This window comes from Falco punctatus (assembly GCF_963210335.1).
Source record: "Falco punctatus genome assembly, chromosome: 16".
In the NCBI taxonomy this organism is placed as follows: Eukaryota; Metazoa; Chordata; class Aves; order Falconiformes; family Falconidae; genus Falco; species Falco punctatus.
The window spans coordinates 4,205,323-4,221,978 of NC_137596.1; the positions used below are offsets into that span (position 1 = coordinate 4,205,323).

A 16,656-nucleotide genomic window follows, 5' to 3' on the forward strand; every position below is an offset into this window, starting at 1 on the left:
CTCCCTTCCACGACAGCCCCTCTTCAAACGCTCTGCTCTGACAGATAAAACCCCATTCCTCCTATCTTTGTTTTCTAAATCCAGAGTCAAGTCACTGTTTGGTCGTTTTCCTTACAAAAACGTGGCTGTGAAGTGTTTTGGCATTTAGGGGACTCCTGCCCCAGCCTGGGGGGGGACACACGAAGCTTTGCATCAGGTTGCATTAACTTCCCTCGCTCTTACCCAGCTCGGTGAGCAGCTCTCTTAGGACCCTGCCAGCGCCGCGCGGATCGAAATCACAGCTGCCAAAACTAGAAGCCTACGTACATCCCAGGGGCTCGCAGGGGTGGGCAACGGGGTGGTTGTTACCCCTGCAACCTGCAAGACATAATGAATATGGAGGAGCAGAGCCAGAATTTGCTTTGCAGGCGTACATATGCCTTAATACAAGGGCAAAAAAACCCCCAACCAACCCCAAACCAATGTGCTTAAAAACATAAGAGCTAAACCTGCTTGGGCTGCAGGTCCCAGTGTGCTGGTGTGACACAGGAAGGCTCGAGCGATGGGAGCAGGTGTTGCTGGCCAAATTGTGTGTGTTGTGAGATCCTGGACCCCAGCCTCGTGATGTCAGACTCTGAAATCGCTTCAGTTAAGGGTAAGCAGCCAGGTAAGCGCAGGGCACGCTGCATCCCTGCTCTGGGCGAATGGTAGGAGGCAAGTTTCTGTGCTCAGAGTCTGCGTTACGATGCCTTTTCATTTATCAGGGAGACGCTGTGGGGTTTGCATTTTATTATATTTAATGGGGTATTATTTTTTTCTTGCTGGCTGTTTGTTTGAGAAATTTCTCCCAGGGGAGCTTCTTTTGATCGCTCGGTTGCCAGACAGAATGACATCAGACAGACGCTCAGAGGAATGATAAAAAGGCAGAGCCCTATTTCTTAATAATAGTCTGGCAAAACACAGAGCAAAGTTAAATGCACTGGAGAGCACCAGGCCCTGATGCTGCTTGGGGTACAGGGCAGGGGAGAGGGGAGGGGGGGCTGCTCTCCCCCAGCTTGCGCGCTAACACCCCCACGTTAGTCAGGGACACTGTCACATCCTTCTTCAAAGCAGAGGAGAAGGACAGCAGAGGATGCTAAGTCAAGTAGGTGCTGACGTCTTGCTGTATCCTAATTATCCCATATCGCTTCACAGGGAAGCTGTGCAAGCCTCTACCCCAGTTTAGGCTCGTTTTTCTAGGTTCATTGTAGCTTTGTTGCTGATTTTTCTAGCAGCCAGAGGGACTGCTCCCCCCCACCCCCCCAATGATACCAGTACCAGAAGATCTCATTTGCAAAGGGGAAATCCCGTGCCTTGAGCATCTCTGAGCTTCATCCCGTAGCCCCATCCTGGTTAACAGAGGTTTACCCAAGGATGCCCTCCGCAGAGGAACACCTGACAGCCTGCTTGTGTTGCAGAACCTCACTACAGTTACTAGTGGGTGGATTTCTGCTTTGCCCTCCTCCTCAAAAGCCACTTGCTCCCACTGTGAGATCTGCGCCTTTCCTCCCCCACCCACAGCTATCTTGATCTTCCCCTCCTTAGCAAAGCAAAGGTTTGCTTGTGTTTGCAGGTCAGTTCATGCCAGAGTATAGTCTGTATTGAAGTATAACACGTGAGGCATTGCTTACCTGTTTATTTTGAATAATTTCTATCTCTGGAGCCAAGCCCCCAGGATGTGCCTTCAAGAGGAGCGGGTCTCTGCGCTGCTTGGGGTGTTTCGCAGCTCCTGAGTGCAGGATTTCACAGCATTTCTGCTTATTCTGGCTGCTCCCTTCCTCATATGAGCATCTAAAAGCAAGGGTTTAATGAGATGGTCAGACACTCCCTTTTGGAGATGGGCAGAAGACCAGGAAATAAGCGATCAAAAGTTCAGGGTTGCCTCAATACCCGCTTACAGACCATGGGCTGAAATCCGACAGTTCCCAGTCAGAGCCCCTGCAAAATTTGAAACTAAAAGCCATCTAAAGCTGTAGTTACATCTGGCTTTCAGTTCCTTCTCACTGCCTTCCCCTTTTTAAGTTGCTCATAAATGCTTTGGATAAAATTCCTTTTGGGTTAAAGTCTTCTATGTTTGGACGATCCTCAAAAGTACATTTAAAAAAAAAAAAAAAAAAGAGAGAAAAACTGAAAAAAGGGGTCTGGCAATAACATGTATTTTGCCATGCAAAAATCCTCGCTCCATTTTCCCCAAAGCCTTCTGCGCCCCGCTCCGGTCAACCAGACCGCACCAGTGGGGAAATAGAAATAAAAAACCAAAACAAAACATGGACAATGTGAGACCTGCGCAGGGACCAGGTGGAAAAGGACTCGGATCTCCTTCGTCCCAGCCCCTTCCTCCTGGCAATTTTGCAAAGAAACAGGCCAGATAGTTTTCTTTACAGCTGCCCTCCCACGGTCGCTCCCTGCTCTGTGCCACCACAGGATGCAATGTAGGCAGATACAGGGCCTGCAGGCTGGGTAAGGAGGCAGCAGAGTCCGTATAAATTTTGGGATAGCATCAGCTAGGAAAAAACCTCGTCCTGAGCTCCCATCATCATATACAGGCCCCAGTCCCCATGTATTCCCCAACTAATACCCTGCCTCTTGACAACACACGAAAGGTGGCATGTGAACGTGCTAAAACACACTGTCCTCTGTACATTCAGGGTGAATTTGGGCTCTCCCTGCTGTAAGAGGTGGCTGAGATGGTTTTGGGTAAACACGAGTCTTGTGCGAGCATCGTCTGGCAGCCTGGGTATACCAGAGGGCTTTCCCTCCTGTTTCCTTGCCATGCTCTTATAGGCAGGCTTTGTGGGGGACTCCTTAAAAGCAACCAGTAAATAAAGCTGTAAAGGAATATTCTCCCTCGCCTCTATTTTTTTTTTTTTTTAATGTACTGAATTATTCAGGAGCAGTAAGAAAATGCAATGCAGCCAGCAAGAAGATCAAAGCGGGGATTGCCTGGGGTGGGAGCGCTCCCTTCACCCAGGAGCTGAGAACTTGCCCGGGGAACAGAGAGCTGGTTGTCAGCCCAACACAGGAGATCATTTTCCATTCATGCTCCGTGATCATTGTCCGGACCACAATGGCCATCCCCAGCCTCGGGCAAGACGGTGGTACCACGCTCCGGTGGGTGTCCTGCCCTGCAGAGGATGGCCCTGCACACAAGAGATGCAGTGTGGTCGCTCCTGGGTCGGGGAGGAAGGAGATGCACGCGTTAATTCAGACATACAGAGGGAGGTTTGTAGGGGTCTTGTATTTTCTGCTTTTATTTGCGTGGATGCTTTCCTCCAGGCTGAATTCCCACTTTTCTAGTCAAGGCTACAGAACACAGGCACCCTGCTTTACCGTGTGACACGTAAATATGGAATTTCAGTAAGTAAATCCACCAAAACTTAGTCCTTATAGATTTTTTGGATCAAATGTCTCTTCCAGCTTTTTCAAGGGTGCCTACAGGATTCAAGGCCAGTGATCGGAATCAGGGTTTCTCCAACTGAGGGCAAGTTTGCCAAGGGCCTTTGCGTAATTTCAATTGGTTTGCATCACTTTAATGACTTTGCCTCATCTGTAGATGCCTTAAAGAAACTTAAAAATTGTGGTTTTGTCTCTAAGCTTTGGAGACAGAGCAGGAAGTGCTTTACCACCTCGAGGATGCTCTGAGTAGGGATCCTGTGCCCACACCCAGAACTGTCCTGGCAATTAAATGAAGGTCCTTAATTGCCTTCCTTGTCCCCTTTCAAGCCCTTCAACTGAAACACAAACATGGCTTTACCACCGCCCACGAGCACCCAGAGACAGCTTGACCCTGCGGGGTTCATATATCTGGATCTGAAAAAAAACCCACAACCAGCTAAGGAGGGGAAAAAAACCCCAACCAGACCCTAGTCCCAACGCCTGTACCGCATCCCCTGCTGCTCTAAAGCACCCAGCTCCAGCTGAGATAGACGCTGGGCTGCAGGTGACTGACCTCATGTGAAACAGAGGTTCTTGAGAGATCCTGGAAGAGCTGGTGGAGCTGGAGGCTTCCCTGGAAGAAGCGCTCCGGGGTGGGGAATGGCAGTGAGAGGGTGGGACAGCAAAGCCTTCTTCCAGGAAAGAGCCAGCTGAGATTATTACAGGCAGCTCATTGTAATTTCCAATGGAAAGGGGCCTGGGAAGGCTGTGGTAAGACATGGGCTTTCCTGGAAAGAGTGAGGGTCCGGATGGCTGTAATCTGGGCAACACATCCACGCCCTCCTTGCCAGTGTGAACCCCTTCTGCTTTCTCCCCTCCTGCTCCCGATCTTACAAAAAGATGGAAAGTTTCCACCCCTGCCTGCTCCGGTGCCTGTGGGTTTATGCTGCCCTCCCCCCCTCAAATCCCGCGGGAATGGAGCTGCCGGCCAAACTACCATCACCCGGAAGAAACGGGCACCTGGGTGGCGGCAGGGAGAGCCCCCCGAAAGCAGACCTCGCACCCCCGAAAGAGCCGGGTGAGCAGACACACGCTCCTAGAATCCGTGATTCCCGGATCCGGCACTGCCCAGACGTGTTACCCAAGAGTCAGGCTATTAATAACGGCAGCAATAACGATTAACACATGGACTGTGCCTGCTGCTGGCCAACTACCTTTCCCACATTAACCTCTAAATTAACTGATAAGGGGAGGAAGCGGGGAACAGCTTTTCCACTCGGAGCCACGATGAAGGACGCAGGATACGTTTCCCCAAACTTAAATTTGACCCTTTCTCTTCTTGCCAAAACAAGCAAACAAACAAATATCTGAGAGTTCAGCGCGGCTTTCTGTGGGACGATAAGCGATGGGGACAAGGCTGATTTTACAACCCATCTGCAAAATCGCTTTGCTGGCAGCCCGCGGGGATGGAGACGGGAGCGCTGGCTCCGACGGAGGACCACTCGCTGATCCATGTACACGGCTGCCCTTGCCCTGGGGACAACGCGGGTGACAGGACACAGAACAACGGCCTGGGACAGAGCTGAAAGGTTTTAATAGCAACTGGAATCGGGAATCAGAAACATTCTTCCCCCTGGGGGTTACTGTGGCATAGATTAAAGCAGGACTAAAGTTCAAGGAAAACGTGAGCCAGCGTTGCACAATGCTGGCAAAAGGTCCCCTTCCGTGGGGAACGCTTTGAGGGTGTGGAGAAGAAGCAGCGTGACCCTGTTTTTAGCGTTTTTCCCTACCGTTGGGCCACCCAGGTGACTTCCAGAAGGTCCAGGTGGATCTGCTGCCCCTTCTGATGACAGCCCTGCGATGTGTCAGTGCGAAGGGACGAGGCGAGGCGATGGAGGCGTCTGTTCTCTCCGACAAGCCTGGCTGTCACACAGCCTGCCCCAGCGACACGCAGCTCAGAGAAACCAAGACAAGAAGCTGTTCCCCACACCTCCCCTATCAGACTGCTTGCGGTGCTGCTAGAGTTTGGGATTCCTGGCTTTAGATACAAAAAAAGGGGCTTGTTTTCAGAGCAATATAGCACAACCACAAATAGGGGTCCAGGTCTCTTTGCAAATAACTCTGCGCATCTACCTGCGCCTTTGGGATGTAACCACCCAGGGGTGCTTGGCCCTGCATCCCTGCCCTGGACTCATGCCACCTAGCTTTCCATCAGAGACCGTGGTATCTATTTTCTGAACCAAAGCCATCTCAAACCCATCCTGCTGCTGCTAAGGGGGATTTGGGTATCAGCTGCCGGAGAGATCGCTGCCTACACGTCCTCTGAGCCGCTGGTGCCTTGTAGACCCTCGTAATGGGATGTAAAGCCTGTGGTTCCCCTCTGAGAACCTCCTGGTGCCTTGTAGACCTTCATAGTGGGATGTAAATCCCGTGGTCTCCGTCTGAGAACCTCCTGGTGCCTTATAGACCCTCCTAGCGGGATATAAAGCCCGTGGTCTCCCTCTGAGAACCTCTTGGTGCCTTGTAGACACTCGTAGCAGGATATAAAGTCCGTGGTCCCCCTCTGCAAACCTCCTGGTGCCTTTCAGACCCTCGTAGCGGGATGTAAATCCTGTGGTCTCCCTCTGAGAACCTCCTGGTGCCTTGTAGACCCTCATAGCGGGATATCAAGCCCATGGTCCCCCTCTGCGAACCTCCTGGTTTGTGCTGGGTCACTCGATCCTGCAAAAGGGTTTGCAGCCCTGAGAAGGCAGCTGCCCAAGTGGTTTAGGGGAAGCAGGACCCGGAGCGCAGGCTAACCTCCTGGTGCCCACTGCAAGGAAACCTCCTAAGCAGGCGACTTTCTCAGGGGGGTTTTACAATTCCTTGCACACAGCGCTGCACCCTACCCCGCCACCAGACCTGTGCAAACCCCTACGACCATCCCACGCCGACACATCTGCAGGCACGAGGAGGTGCCACCGATTAGGCTCCAGGTCTCAGCTCTTCCCCTCTCCCCGCTGCTGGAATCTGCAAACTCAGCAGCAGCCACCGCACAGCGCACGAGCTGCTGGCTCCGCGTGAGACGTGGAGCAGCCCCAGCTCAGCACCACAGCTGGACGGAGCTGGGGATGCTCACGCCTGGGCACTACATGTGATCCAAGCTGCAACACCCAAGCGCCCTGCCACATTTCCCCGCAGCAGCGTGGTGGCCCGCAGCCAAAGCATGTCCCGTGATTGCAGCGGGGCTCTCCACCCCATGAAAAAATCATCCCTGACAGGGCAGGCAAGTAGGAAAGTAATATGCCCAGTATAGCTGGAATTCAAAAATCCCCTTCTCTCCCTGCAGACAGACACACGAGCCTCTAACGAGCGAGATGCCTGCACTTCCACCACGGCCAGATGAGATCTAGGAGATAGGCTAGGGAAGCAGAGGCCGGCTTTGATGTCCAACCACGGCCTGTCTCCCCTCTGCTATTCCTTCTCCCTTGTGCCAAGCCGCTATAATAGATGCTTCCCCTCTGCCCCCACAATTCGGGGGTCCCTGCGCAGATGAATTCATCACTCAGATAACTATCCAGCAGCCACAAAGCGGTGAAGGCCAAGGTAAACACGCATCCATCCATCAGCAGACGCATGATGAAGCTCTCCCCCTCTTTGGGGGATTCACCCTGGGAGTTCAATCGCAAAGTGATGGCTGTAGTGAGGCGAGGTGGGAGGGAAGCCAGCGCTCACCAAGCCGGATCGGCCCTGCAAACCCCACGGAGGCGCAGAGGATGCTACCAACATCCCTGCCAATGTGATTCATTGGTGAGGAGCATAGCTCACCTCTGAGGTGGTCCCAGCCTTGGCCAGCCAAACTGATCTCCTGCAAAAGTAGCCGAGGGGAAGGTGTTGGTGCCGCATGGGCCGGTAGGTTTGGCAAAACAGCAAGGACAGGGCAGACGCCATCAGCTCCCAGCCACTGACCTTTCTGAACGGTAGAAAAACAAAAATGGCATCCTTACGGTTTAAAATATCCCTCCCCACAAAAGGAAAAAAAAGGGAAAGCGAGACAAATTCCCATGAAGATCGCAAAGCCCTGAGCGTGCCTTCACCGTGTCTTCCCATCTTGCCTTCCCATGGAGGCATGGATGGACCCTGGCTGATCTCCAGACCCCAGCTGGGTGAGCAGCAAGATTTTCCCAACACAGCAAACTGATTGATCCCTGTGACACCGGGAGCTGCCTCCTAAGCAGAGGGGCACTGAGGACGATGCTCCGTCCCTCACCCACCCCCATTGCAAAGGAGCAGGAATTCATGGGCTGCCAGGCCAAGCGAGATAAAAGATGTGCCACCACCAGCCGGCACCGAGGCACTTCTCTGGGGGATGCTGGGACTGAAGGGATGGGGTTTTTTGGCTAAGCTGGGAGGATGAGTCAGGCTGGGGGTTCACAGCCAGCCCAAAGATAGATCGGGGTGGAGGGGAATGCTTGGTACCAGGCGTTAGCAGAGGGAGAGCAGGGCTGGTAACCACGACCCCATGCACGTGTCTTATGGCTCCTGACCGGCCCTCCTGGCTGCTCTCATCAGGATTACGTTTAATCTTGATTAATCCATTCTTTCCATAGGCTGTTCACACATGACATGCCTCCACCTCCCACCAGTAAAGCCTGCTGGGTGCAGACCCCTCAGCCGCTCTATCTAGAGCTGGGTTGGTCCCTCTTCTGATAAGGGTGACCGACGCTGTGTGCCACACTGGTCTTTGCAGGGTTAATCCTACAGGAACACAACTTGGAGACCTCCCTCTCTATGGAGCTGGCTTGGAGGAGAAGGAGGGCTCAGCAGACACCTCCACAGAGCAGCACAGCCACGGGAGCAGTTGGCCAAGGTCACCAGTGATACTGGGATTGGAGCTCGGGCACTGCCTGGGAGAACAAGGATGAGACCATGATGGATCTGAAAATGTACTGTGTTTGCCTGGAGCTGTCAAGGAAAAGAAATTTATGTGCTGACAGGGTGGTGGGCAAGAAGAATATGAAACAACAAGAAGGTGTAGCAGGTTCTGTCTGTGCTTTGGTCCACCCTTCAGTCCCATCCTTGGGGGGATTTGGGTCCCTTTGGACAGAAGACGGTGCAAGAGTAGAAATGTGGAGTTAGAATCAACCCCCTAAGAAGCTGTTTGCACTGATACAGTGTAAGAAATAGGTACACACTGCAACATTTTCCTGCCATCAGTGTCCATTTCCCCCTTACATTACTTAGAGCTCTGCCCTGCAATTCTGTTGAGTTGGCTCCGATAATAAACCTAATTAATATCTGGTGGGAGCCCCGACTCTTCCCTCCCACCAGCTCTGTGAGATACAAGTGCTCTGCCTGTAAATGCTGATACAAGGAAAACGCGCTGCTCGCAGCGAGTGCTTGATGCTGTTGCCATTGGCATGTGATATATCATGATTAACAGTCTCTGCTTCGTGATATTACTGGCCCCAACCCGTGATCTTGGGAAGAATTCAAAGTCCGGCTTATCAGCAAAAAAATAAGCTAGTTAAAACAGCAAGACTCAGCTTGGGCTAGAGGATGATTTATTAATCGTGGACTTTGGAGACAGAAAGAGGGAAAGGAAGCCGCAAACCCCACATACAGCCTGTGAAAGTTCCAGTTGATAATCTAACACGAGTGACTGTACAACTCGGGCTGAGAAATCATCTGGGATTCATCACAAGGTAGAGACAAGCCGCTGCAACGAGTTCACGGACAGGAGTGTCACTCCTGCGGGCGCGATGCAGAACGTGGCTTCTCCTTTTGAGCCGCTCCTGCACCCTCTCCGGGTACTCCCACCTCCTGCATGTCCCAGGCTCGGGGTGACAAGGGGGACACGGCAAATCTCTGGGGGTGCTCACCCGCTTTGGGAACAGCCTGGCTCTAATCGGCGTTCACAGCATCTTCCGCTTCAGTTACAAGCAGCTGCAGTGACCCATTTGGGCAGCACCCGGTTGTTGCTCCCTCTTAACCAGGCAGAAACGTTTCCTCTCAGTATCTTATCACGTGCCAGAAGTCGGCAGCTCTATTATAAATACACACCTGAATGCAAAATCTCACCTAAACCAAGGCAAATGACCTCTGACAATACTTCACACTGGCTTCCCCCCCCCACCAAGGGCTAAATGAAGTGCTGGAAATAAAGTGAAAAGAAGATATCAGAAACAAGGTGTCTTTTTTGCAAAAAGCCTTCCGATTTGGAAGGAACTCACTTTTTCCACTAGAAAGCTGTTACATCCCAAACCTTTGGCTTGCACTCACTGAAAGCACTGCAGGCTTTATTAATGATCACGAAAAATCTGAGGACGAAAGCATCCAAGCTGACACTTCCCTTTCTGCAAAAGGATCACATTCATTCATAAACCAGAAAAAAAAAAACCCCAACCACCCGCTGATCTGATACCATCAGGCAGGATGAAAATCATTCAGGAAACACAGCAGCAAGGCTGGATTTCTTTGCTGCAGCCGTATCATTCTCATTAAGGCCTTACATTTTAATGCAGTCCCTCAGAACGGGCAAAAACCTGAGGTTCTCTCAAGGGTAAAATCACAGCTTGGCTCTCAGATGGGTTCCGAGGAGGAGGAGACAGGTAAAATGTATTAATCAAGCCAGAAATTATTATGGGAGCATTGATCAGCAGAAACCTTCCCTTCCCTGCTGACTGCCCACAAGGTGTTTTGCTGTAAAGGGGGTTACAGGGATACGTGAGCGGTTACACAGGGATGGGAATGTGCTTGGTAGGGCTGTTCAAGGCAGGGCTTTAATTCCTACCACAGCCAAAGCCTGGGAGAACAGCTGAGCGCGGCTGTTGGCATTTAATACCCAACATCTGCGTCCCTATTGCTTTGCCGTGCGAGGACCACCGCCATGGGATGCAGGCAGATGCGGGTGGCAGCGGGTCCCACCGAGAAACCTCCTGCCTGTTGCTCTTGGAGGAGGCAGCTGCTCTTTGCGAGGGCTCCTGGGGCTTGTTGCACCGTTTTTTTGGCAGCCAAGTGCCAGCCTGGGAGGGTGACCGGCGAGCTGCCTTTGCCAGTGCTTCTCCCCGAAGCTCTGAAAGCTCAGCTCATCGGAGACGTCCTACCTGGGGGGTATCCCAAACCTGAAGGCAACAGGGATGGGGAGCACCTGCCCCTCTGGAAGACGGGGAGAGGATGGGGGGCTGTCCCCCAGGAAGCAAAATCCTCCCTCCCCACCAGATGTGCTGCCGGTCGAGCTGTGAATGTCTTTTTTTTTTGTTTGCTATCTGCTTCCCAGGAGAGCGGTGATAGCCCGGATCCTTGGCTTCCCTGTGTTTGATCTGGAGCTGGCAGCGGGGGAACCAGACAGGGCGGGCAGATAAGAGAGCGGAGTGCTGCACTCCGGAGCCATCACCTCCGGCCAGGAAGGCAAAGCGTCACGGACAAGTGGGAAAAGCTCAGGGACATTAAGGGCACAGGATAAACTCCTGTCTGCGCCTTAGACAGCGAGGGCATCCCATCTCTGAAAAATGGATGGAGCAAATCCTTTTGCTAAAGGGCTTCTGAGCTTTATCTCAAAGCCAACAACCTGTCAGGGTATGTGGATAACCCAGCCATGGCATCTGTGGTATCTGGGAGGGGAAAAACCCAGGGGAAGAGCCCTCCGCTCCCTGGCTTGGCTCTCTGCTCGCTGGGACCCCGTGCAATGTCCCTTTCCTTCGACGGGCTGCTAAGGGCAGGGAAAGGTTTGCTCCCTGCAGCAGAGACAGCAAAACCTCCCTGCGAGGGTCGCTGCCCTCCAGCCCCCTAAGCTGCTCCCCCAGCACGAGCCTGTGCTTCTGCATTCTTGCTTTACAGGGAGGGAAAAGCCAGCAAATATAACCTGAGCAAGCAGGGAAGGTAATGAGCTGCTCTCGGGCCTCGCTGCCCATAAAAACGAAGCTGCAAAAGGCAGGACTGGCCTGGGGCAAGGGACCGGTGCCCACACGGCCCCTACAGCGCGAGGATCTGCTCCCCAGGGCTACTGTGCTGAGCTCGCGAGGTGCCAGACCCCATGCACAGAGCACTCCTAAACCTCAAAAAAAGAGTCTGCGTGGTCCCTGGTTGGGTGCTTTCAGGCTCGGGGTCTGTCCTGTGCCCACCCTCCATCCCAGCCAGCAGAGCTTTTGCCGGGAGGACAGCCTCTCCCAGCAGACACGTGCAAACCAAGCAAGAGTTTGGGCTTTGAAGTATTGCTCGCTGCAGCAGCTGCGGATCGAGCAGCCTGACACCAAGCCTGTGCTTCCCCCCCACACGCACCTCAAGCTCGGAATCAGCCTGTGCCGGGACGTTGGAGGAGACCGTTTCCTCCAGGCTTTTAATTTCTACAGCCAGGAATCAGCAGAGTCATGGGACGCTGTGAACACCAGCCCTCAAAAAGATCTTTGCTCCCTTGAAGTCGTAGCCAGGCTGGCGGAGCGCAGAGGGGTCAAAGCGTCCTGCTCGCTCGCTTTCTGCTGGGGTAATTCCAGTAACAGCATTTGTGCAACGCCGGCTGGGGGTGGCACACTCAGCTATTTGAGCCCTGAGCATCAGGCTGGTGTCTCCTAGGACCTGTCCCCAAAAGCAGCGAGCACTGAGCTGGGAGGCTGAGGCACTGTCCCCCTCTGTGCCCCCACCAGTATCCTCCCCAGTTCAGCCGTCACCTCAATTCCCACCTCCAGCCCCACACACTTATCCCCCAAAGCAGCTTTTAGCTTAAAACAACAAAACCACATGAAATGTGCTGTTTGACAAGGATTTCAAGCCAGCTGTGTGGAAAACAGCCTGGTACCGCAGTGACACACATGCCACGTACCCCAGACCCTCTCCTTCCCAACACGGGCGGTGCGATGCAATTCCACCATGGAAATCTTTCCAGGGCTTCAGAAACAGGGAGCACCGGGTGCAGTGAGCTGTGCTCGTTCTCGCCTTCACAATTTGGTCTGCCTCTGTTTTGGGGGTGCCCTGCTCTCAAACACCAAAGCCCTGCTCTTCCCAGCAGCTGAGCACTGGTGGGTTTTATCGCATTAGTAGGCGCCGAAGTCATTTTGCTTCCGAGACAGCCCGGTTCCTAAGAGCGACGGCACGAGTCGACCCCCGGCTGGCTGCCAGCCCGACCGACCGTTTCATTTCCAAGTTATCCCCATCGGCCCCCACGGTTTATGTAACTTTGCTTCATGTGAAGTGCATCCACTTCCCTCTCCCCGGAGGAAGAGATACACAGTAAGGATGCAGCTGCCGAGCGGCGCACGGCCAAACCGAGCCCAAACCCCAGGGAGCTCGCGCCGCACCCCAGGACCCTCTCGGGACATTCGGGCCAGCCCTGTGTTTTATTCTAAGTCCTCATCCGCCCTAAAAAAACATGCGTGCATCGCTTCAATCCAGCCAGCACTCCAGTGCAGACAAGTAAATAAATGACCAAAGTTAAGCAAACCTGCTGAACGGGAGCATAGCAAATGCAGACCAAAACCCTGACCTTTTTTTTTTTTTTTTTTTTTTTTTTTTTGCCTCCTCCCGTTTTAAAACTGGTCGGAGGACGTCAGCAAACACTCTCACCATGGCCTAAGAGCTTGACAAAGGTTCTCTGGGACTTTCCTAAGAGGAAGCAGAGAACAGGCTTCGCTCCCTGTCACCACGCACTTTTAACTCAAGTGGTTTGCACGAGAAATCACTTACACGGAAGAGAAACATTCAAACACCAGCCTGACAATCCTGAGCCGCAACCCCAGCTGAGGACATTAGTCCCCGGTCTTGGAAAGACCCAGATCTGGAAGTGATCGTCATCATAATGAGAAATGGAAAAGGGAAAAAAAAAAAAAGCGTGTTAATTCCTGTTGAGCCCAGCTAATTTCTCTCTTCTTGTTCTTACCAGGTCAGGAAACCCAAGCTGAGTCTTGATAAAATCCTATATAAATAAAACCCAGCTTCCCTGGGGTTAATCCTTCTGATCCAGCCGTGAGCAAAATACGCTCCCCTTTAGAGCTGGGCCTCTGACACCCCCAAAAAAAGTGTTTTGGGAGCCCTCCTCACGTCTTCAAGATTAATTTTTGCTTTTTTGGTGGCTATTCATCTCACATTCATAAAACACCCTCCGCCTGGGCTCACACAGGACTTGCATTTGTGGGGGAAGGACTGAAGTCAGCTGAATCCACCAAGTAAAAAGAGCCCATCCAGCCCCAAAATCTCTTCAGTCTCCTGCATTTCCAGCTACATGCCAGTGGGAAGCACGAGGCCTCAGCACCACCAACCCCAGGGGCTCAGCACCGGGAGGAGAGGGCAGAGGCATCGGTCCCCACGTCCTGCCCGGAGCTGACATCAGTTCCTCCAGGTTTTACCGACGTCGTCCCAGCTCTGGCCTGATTTTTTTTTAATTGCCTCGTAATTCCTGCAGCACCTCAGAGTTTTTATAAGCCTCCTGCTTTCCCCAAGGTCAAGAATGAGTGCCCCCAGCCCCCCCGTTTTCTTAATCACCAAATCGAGAGCGAGCAGTAAAAGAAGAACGCAGATACTGTTTCCTTGTGCTGATGGGGTATGCACACTGTGCAGGGCACTGTGGTTTAAAGGAGGAAAAATCCCTCACAATTTAAGTAGCTTTGAGGCTATTCTTGCCCTCTCCGTCACTTGATGCCAGGAGGTACCCAGAAAGATGGAGATGTTAGAAAACGACCACCATCCTTCATGCCTTGAGTGCTCAAGGCTCCCACTCCAGGGAGGTTTCCGAACGTTTTTTTGGTCAGAGGCTTTGGAAATGTCTTGGAGGAGACGGTAGCAATAAGAGGTGAGTCAAAACCTGTGCAGTTCACCAGGCAAAGTGGGCCTGGTGGCCTGCCCGTGGGTGGTAGGAAGCAGGTGGGGTTTGGCTTGCTTCGTGGCAATTAGGAACAGATCGAAGCTAATACGAGACTCTCCTAAGCAGAGCGTAAGGGCTGGTTTGAGTCGCAGCCAGGCAGGGTTTTTTAGGGCAGGTTTCTCATTAAAACAGCCACCATGCAACAAACCCAAGCGGGGCTGAGCACGGCCGGTACTGATGGAGACAGTCCCATCTCACACTGGTGATGCTCACAGCACACACAAAGAAGCACGAGTCGGTGTTCTGTTATCCGGCCAAGACAGAGCGAGGATATTTTCCTCCCCAAACAACCAGGCAGATCCCCTGGGGGTCCAGAGCCGCCCCCTGCTCAGGGCAGAGAAACTCCTCTGCAGCAGACACCAGCCCCAGGGCCTGCATCAGTGAAGAGGAGATACAATACAATATATAGCACTGGGTCACTTGGTCCTGTTTAGGTTGGCTGGGTGATGGGGAGTTAGCACATTCGCCAGGATCGCCCAGCTCGCAGCACGGTCACGTTCTGCAGCTCTGGGAAAACCCACGTCCTCCTTGCAGAGCCCCATGGTGGGGGAAGCCACAGGTTTATCTGCTGTGAACAGATATTCGAGCAGATGGTTTTGCAACGCAGCTCCGCAATGGTGACACACGCCGTACTGCATCCCCTGCCTGAGGCTAGAGAACAGGTCCCATCAGCACCATGTGAGCTGGCTTTTGGTGACACGTAGAGAAGGGCCAAAAGTGACAGCGTTTGGAGAGAGTTACACATCGGTTACTACCTGGTGTGAGCTCAGCAGGGTGCAGCTGGCTCTGCAGGATACTGTCCGTCAGCAGCTCACCTCCGCAGAGCCGGCAGCCAACACACAAGCCTGCACACAGACAGACACTGATTAATCCGATGCGAAGCCAAAGCAGCAAACTGCTGCAAATGGGTCGAAAAGGCAAAGCTGGTGCTGGCTGCAGTATTGTCGCTCCAGCATCAGCAGCCCTGACATGTCACCTCCTCCTGCTCTGAGCGCCTGTTCTCCCATCGTTTGGCCAAGCACAACTACGTCTGCAGAAAGCTCCCCTGCATCAGAGGCAATTAGGTGGTCCCTGGAGAAGAGCAACGCTCGAAGGTGCCTGCCCCCACCCAACTCCATCACTTAGGAGCTGGCGGGAGGACGAGCAACGCAACATCCCCTGAAAACACCCACTAAAGAGACACAAATCCTGACCTGCCAGTCAAACCAGTTACCCAGACCGGAGAAAATGCCTGGCCATGTGAATCCTTTGCTGGGGCACTGGAGTTGCTGGCAGCAGCTGATCATGTTTATTCAGATGAGAACAATTTTCCTTCGCTTGTGCTCTTGACAGACCCAACCTGGAGGCCTCCGAGCCCGCCTGCCAACAACAACACGAGGGCGGGATGGGGACCATATCTATTTCCAGTTGAGCTGCAAGCTGGCCTGGGGGGCTGTTGGGTTCGCTGGACTGCTGACTGAACAAGCATCCTCCGCCTTGGAAGGGAAACGTGAAGTCACACAGCCCCCAGCGCGCTGCTGGACACCCCTCCTAATAACCCACCGCGCCCCATCACCGCGGTACCCGAGGCCACGGGGATGGACAGCAGGGGCTCAGCCAGAGCATGTGCCATGGGGGAAGAGATGCCTGGGAGATTGCACATGCACAAATACACGCAGGCAGGGGGTAATTTGGAGGCCTGGGCCTGTTCAGAGGGGCCAAGTCCGCTCTTCCCGTGAGAAAGTCAGCCTGGAGCTTCCAACGAGCAGTTAAGTTCAGAAATACCTCTTTATCCCTCAGCAAGCCCCCTGGTGACACTGCAAAGGGACACGGCTTCTCCTGACCCCTGCTTTCCCTGAGTACCAGGATGAACAGAAATAGCATGGGAGACAGGGACTAAAGCAGAAAGGTCCCAAACGCCCACCCCCGTGTCCCAGGACAGGAGGCAGGGAGCTGCTTCCCTGCACGCGACTGTCTCCATCCCTTCACACGCCTCCCAGGAGCGCCTGGTGCCGACAGGTACAGACCGCACGTGTGCATCGTCTCTGCACCCCCAGAGATGCTTTTCCAGCCACCCCCCCTCTACCTTTCCCAAAGGCATCCACAGGATTGCTCATAAACCTCAGCCCGCAGGCGCTCCGAGCCTGAAGGACTACGTAGAGACACCCATAACAGACCCCAAACCCACAGACTGTACGGCTTTGGGGTTACACCAACTTCTTGCTGCTGTCCTACAACCCTATGCACGGACATCCCTGCCGCAGCGCTGATAAATCCAAAGGTATCTAACGGATGCTTGATTTTGCATGCTGGGGCTGAATAATTTCATTAGCTTCTCAAGTGCCATCGAAGAAACCATGTTTCTAGCTCCGAGACTCACTGAAAAGCTCAGAGACATCCAAGAGTGGATCAGAAGGAACAGGAGCAACAAAAGGGAAATTAAAAAAGAAAGT

General features: G+C 53.1%; 1 protein-coding gene across 1 annotated transcript in view; it reads right to left on the reverse strand.

Moving 5' to 3' along the window:
- Positions 1-16,656, reverse strand: part of SNX19 (sorting nexin 19) — a 132,035-nt gene that overhangs the window by 4,751 nt on the left and 110,628 nt on the right. Inside the window, exon 13 of the transcript XR_013924044.1 lies at positions 1,650-1,809. The gene's annotated coding sequence lies outside the window, so the exon portion shown is untranslated. The remainder of the gene's footprint in view (positions 1-1,649; positions 1,810-16,656) is intronic.